The following is a 6,000-nucleotide window of genomic DNA, read 5'->3' as shown; positions in this document are numbered from 1 at the left end:
GATTTGCAGCGTGTCTTCGGCAAAGGAAACGGAAGGACAGAAAAATGAGTTCCCTGCCTAGCCTGAAACACTGTTTTCCTCTCAAGCAGCACTTTTCAATTGGGTGGAATATGACATCCTTCCAGGATATTCCAAGGGGGTCTCAGATGAAAATCATGTAATGGGGGACCATGGCACAATATTAGGGGGCCATTTAGTAGAACAAGAGAGTCACAGGAAAGTACAAGTTCCTGGGGAACTACAGTCGGAAAAGGTTGAGAAACACCGCTTTAGAGGACCACTTTTAAAATTTCTCCACTATATATCCAAAACAAGTTAAAGAGTAAGGCAGGTCACCTTGCTAGAACAAACTGCCAAGATGGTAGGAGATGGGGCGGCCTCACCATCTCAGCCTCTTTTTCCCTGATTAGAAATTCTTGAGGGGAGGGCCTGGAGTGATAGCACAGCGGGTCGGGCATTTGCCTTGCATGTGGCCAACCCTGGTTCGAATCCCAGCATCCCATATGGTCCCTTGAGCACCGCCAGGGATAATTCCTGAGTGCATGAGCCAGGAATGACTCCTGTGCATTGCCAGGTGTGACCCAAAAAGCAAAAAAATTTAAAAAAAAAATTCTTGAGGGGAGGATTTGAAAGATAGCACAGTAGTAAGGTGTTTGCCTTGCACCAGCTGACCAAGGTTTGATCCCGATTGCCACATATGGTCCCTGGAGCATAGCTAGGAGTGATCCCTAAGCACAAGTGGGTCTAGTCCAAGAACAAAGGAACAAAATTTTCAGAGGGAGACAAGGCTCTGGCCTTCTCTGAAGGCTGGAGTGTGGGTCCCAGTGCCTGCGAGGACTCTTCCCAGTCTGACAGAGCATGGAGGAAGAAGCTTGAGTACAGTGTCAGAAAGATTCTAAAATGTTTTCTTCATCTTCAAGGGAGAAAGAAAGAATTCGATTTGGCTGGCACACTTGTTAAAATTCAACCATAAATGCCGTGAAGCCTGAAGAGAGAAAAAAATCTTTTCGATTCTATGTCTCTTTAAACAAATAGGGGCCATATTGTCTTCTGAATCCCTTATAGGCAGGGAATAATAATAGCTGACATTTACTGCCTGCTTACTATGAGCCAGACACTTGCCCAAACACTTCACATGTATTAGCACATTCAGTCCCAACAACAGCTCTCCGGGGGAGGTACTATTATTATCTTCTCCACTTTTCACAGTTGAGGACTTAGGTACAGAAAGGTTACATGAATTGCTTGCTCCGGGTCAAATAGCCCCAACATGGGAAGAGAGAGAGAGAGAGACAGAGACAGAGACACAGAGAGACAGAGAGACAGAGAGAGAGACACAGAGAGAGAGACAGAGAGAGTATCCAGTGGGGGTGCTCTAGAGCCCTCACATCTACTGGGCTGGCCTCCTTCAGCTCTGGGGAAGGCGTGTGTGCTTGACAGTTGCCACTTGACTCTCCAGAAGCTCAGAGAATTCACTTAAGTCAACCCTCTCCGTCCTCCCAACAAGCCCGTGATGGCAACAACACTGGCTCTCTTTGATAGATGAGGAAACTGAGGACCAGAGAGAAGAAGTAATTTGTCAGGATCACGGAGCTTGTGAGAGTCGGAGTTGGGGCTGAAGGAGCGGAGCTATTTCAGAAAAGCCGAGGCCTCCCCTGCTCTCCGCTCATCTTGCCCGTGGGGCTCTGGCTGTCTACTTGCTATTCCCAAGGAGAGGCGCTGTGCTTTCTGGGGAATTGTTCTGGAAACTCCAGCCAGAATTCTGAATTAGTATCCTGGGCCAGCATTACATCAGTCTTCATTAAAAACACTTTAGAAAGAGAATGGAAACTGTATTTGCTGATCACGTCTGATATGCCAGGCTCTGGATTAGTCACTTCACTCACATATTTGATCTTCCTCACCCCTTCTCCTCAGCCCCCCAGTGCTGGGGCTTGCTCCCAGGTCACTCCACCACATTCTCAACCTGTCACATGCACTGTCTTATGTGACACTCCCAAACCTTCTCAAAAGTAGCAATGATACACAATCTGCAGATGTGAAAACTAAGGGTGGAAGTGACGGATCAAGAAATCACCTCTGAGAGTCCAGAGATGTTATTTAGAAGTAGGGCACGTGCCTCACTTAGATGAGGTCACGGTCCATCTCTCGCATCCCCCCAACAAACAATAACAATAACACAAACCACATCTCAGGCTTCACAATTAGCCCAGGTACCACATCCAGCAGCACATTTGCTATGGGCTGATGGTTTAGTTCTCTGGCTGGTGATCTGGTGCCACTCAGCCTGTGTGGGGCCAGAAGGGCCAAACCCAGAGGTGCTCAGGACACCATATGGTTCCTTGAATTTGGAGTCTTCTTGTGAATACGGCACACCTCCTGGGCTCTGCCCCTGAGCTATCTCCCTGGACCTCAAATGCATGTTCCCAACCGACTCACCAACTGACCTAGTGGGGAACAGAGTAAGTTCTGTTCCCGCCTCATTTCTTGAGCTTGAAGACACTCTCCTGTCTTTCTTTTTGCTTTTGGGGTCCCACATGCAGCAGTGCTGGAGTCTACACCCCAGTTCCATGCTCAGAAATTGCTCCCAGTAATGCTTGGGGACCACCTGGTGTGGGGGATGGAACCCCGGGCCTCCTAATTGTAAAGCCTGTGCTCAACCATGTGAACTGTCTCTCCAGTCCCTGTCTCCTTCTCCAAACTCTACTATCATAATGAATATGTCAAGGTCAGATTCCTTGTTTCTTCCTTGGTTCCAAAAATCTTATATTATCAATAGGAATTAAAATCTTTAGGAACTCCTCATGGCTTCACACTGCCTTGAGGGGTCCCAATCACAGTGGGACTGTCCCTGGGCCTAGAGCCCCAGTTTCTCCCTCAAACCTTCTGAGTTCTTCAGTCAACTCATGTCGCACACGACTGCCTGTTCAACGGCTCAGTGTCAAGCAGGCACCCTGCTCCACCTCTGGGGCCCATGGAAAGTTCCTGTCCCCCCTGGAAAAGCCTCCAGTGACTAGATATTTTGGAGACCCAAGAGCATAAAAGGAAGCAAAAAGAGAACTTTACTGGGTCAAAATACTTGGCCTGATCCTGGGAGCTCCCCTGCCTCATTTTCATGCTAGATTTCCACTCGGAAGTCAAGGCATTAAGATGAGCTTCTTGGGTTAGGCAGACAGCTCCTGCGGTAGAGCAGGTGCCTGCCCCAATTCCTGGCACCACAAGGCTCCTCGGGTTCCACTGGGATAGCACTGGTGTCCCTGAATTTGCCTAGAGTGTCCTCAGGCCTTCAGCACCTTTAGATCTGGCCCAGGTTAAATACGTACAGAAAAAGGTGCCTGCTTCCCCAGCGGCCCCTGATGTCCAATTTCAGGCTTCTGCCTCTATTCACCATGGGCTTGGAAAGCAGCAAATAAAGTGGGTTTGTCATGGGCGTAGAGAAATCTGGATTCTGAGGGAGCCCTAAAGGGCCCCCTTCCATGAGGAAGTGGGTGAATTTGAATGTGTAGACTTGGCAAAAATCTATTTTGACCAAGTAAAGTTCTCTTTTTGCTTCCTTTTATGCTCTGAGTGGAAAGTTTCAGAGAACCAACGTAATGTGACACCCCAGAGTCTAGTCCTCAGAGCCTGAGGAGAAGGCTCCCCCCAGCTGGCCGGCTCCAGTTATGAAAGCCCTGGCCTTAGCTTCTCCCCACAGCCTCTCTGGAGGAACAGGCGGAAGGGTTGGGAGGGCCGAAATGTGGGTTTGTTCCCATGCCTACTTCACAGCACCTGGAGAGAGGTGGGCTGTGAGACATTCTTCCAACCCTTGGCTTGCCTTGGAGGTGCTCATGTCTGTCAATGGTGAAGAGCTGTCTTTGGGTTGGACGAAGGGGAAATCAACCATGAACAGCTGGGAACAGAGTCTCCCCCTGGAAATGCCCCATCAGTGGATTCCATCCTTTGGCTTCAAAGGGGGCGTCCAGCCTGCGTCTATCTTTTCACCTTGAAACACTTGAAGACAGAGTTGTCTAAACACAAGTAGATAGGAGCCAGAGTTCAATGGTAGAGAATATGCCTTGCATGTGTGGAGCTCAGGCTTAATCCCCACTACCCTACCACCCTCATTGTCCCCACCGCCTCACCACCCAATTAAAAAGTAAATGGATCAGAGAAATGATATGGAAGGGGCAGTGTTTGACAGCCTTGAACTTAGCTCGCTCTGGTTCAATTCTGGTTCGCATAGGATCTCCTGAGCCGGGAGTGATCCCTAAGAATAGAGACAGGATCCCTGAAAACAGCAAAGCCTGAGCTCTGCCTCAAAACAAACCAAAAAACCCATCAAAAATAAGGAAACAGAGACTGGACTGATAGCATAGCAGGTAGAGCGTTTGCTTTGCACGAGGCTGACCTGGGTTTGATTCCCAACATCCCATATGGCCCCCCAGCACCGCCAGGAGTAATTTTTGAGTGCAGAGCCAGGAGTAACCCCTGTGCATCGCCAAAAAAGCAAAAAAAAAAAAAAAAAAAAAAAAGGAAACAATTGCAATGACATTTCCTTCTGTCCCTCACCCCGCCCCCCCACACACACACTCTATGATTCTTGCTCAAAGTCCTTTGCTGCTTCTGTTACTTCTGGGGTCTAAAGCAGCTGCCATTTAAACCTGGGCCCATCAGAAAAATCTTTCCTCATTCTTAGTGTGGGCTTCCTCCCTCGCACTGAGCCATCAAACCCGAGGCAGAAAATGGCCAAGAATGAGCCCTGCATCTCATCCCCGACCTGGATGCATCGGGAGGGAGCACAGGGTCCTGTTCCTTCCTGCAGTGATCCCTGGACTTGGGGCCCAACATACACGGGGACCTAGAAAAGCACTGGGGACCACAGATCAGCGTCCAGCTCACTGACCTTCTCCGGCTTTCTCAGAGCCTCCAAGGTCAGCATCAGCTTCCGAAGAGGGTCTGAGGGAGCAAAAGTCCGGCATCTCAGCTGTGGCTTCTTTGTCTAGTTTTACTGGAGGCAACATTCATCAAGGGAAGTACCCAAGTCCTCGGGGCGAACCTGAACTTTCACAAAGCAAGCCTACGATCAGCAGGATGCAGGCCCATGACCTCCTCTCGGCACTTGTCACTCACTCCCGTCACGTCCCCTGCAAGGGCCGTTGCCCTCTTGGGGCAACACATCATGGACGCTTTCTCTGCTTTGTGTGATAGAATCTCTGGTCCATCTTCTTCCACATCTGACTTCCTCAATGAGATCTTTGGAAGACTCCTTCCTGTTGCCCTGTTGCTGTGTGTAACTGCATTTTTTTCTTTCTTTTTTATTGTTTCTGGGTGACATCTGGCTGTGATCAGGGCTTACTCCTGACTCTGCATAGGATGATTTCTAGTGGTGCTCTGGAGGCCACAAGGGATCAAACTTGGAGAGGCCACATACAAGGTGAGCACCTTACTCGATGTTCTATCTCTCCTGCCCCGTGTCATTGCATTTTGTTGCTTCTCTTTGCTCTCTGTATAGGGTACCAGTGTATGAGCTTATTATGGGGATGAATCCATTCTGCTGTTAGTGGCTATTTGGGCAGATTCCAGTATCTGTTATTCCTAATTACTCAGTTCTGAACATTCCAGGGAGACTCCACTATATGCCTTTTGGTAAACATCAATCTAATTTTAATTGATTCATTCAAAATGGGAGTCACAGGATGAATTTTAATGTTTCATTCCTTTTTATTATTATTATTATTATTTTTGCTTTTTGGGTCGCACCCAGTGCCGCACAAGGGTTACTCCTGGCTCATGCACTCAAGAATTGCTCCTGGCGGTGTTCGGGGGACCATATGGGATGCTGGGAATTGAACCTGGGTCGGGTCGGCCGCGTGCAAGGCAAATGCCCTGCCCGCTGTGCTATTGCTCCAGCCCCAATGTCCCATTCCTTTGTAAAATGAAGGAGACTCTTGACAAAAATTTCAGCCTCACAAACCTCACAGAAAGGTGCAAAATGGAAAATAAAAGCTCTTGCATCACTTA

This window comes from Sorex araneus, chromosome 2 (assembly GCF_027595985.1).
Source record: "Sorex araneus isolate mSorAra2 chromosome 2, mSorAra2.pri, whole genome shotgun sequence".
Classification (NCBI taxonomy): Eukaryota; Metazoa; Chordata; class Mammalia; order Eulipotyphla; family Soricidae; genus Sorex; species Sorex araneus.
This window is presented reverse-complemented; position numbering follows the sequence as displayed.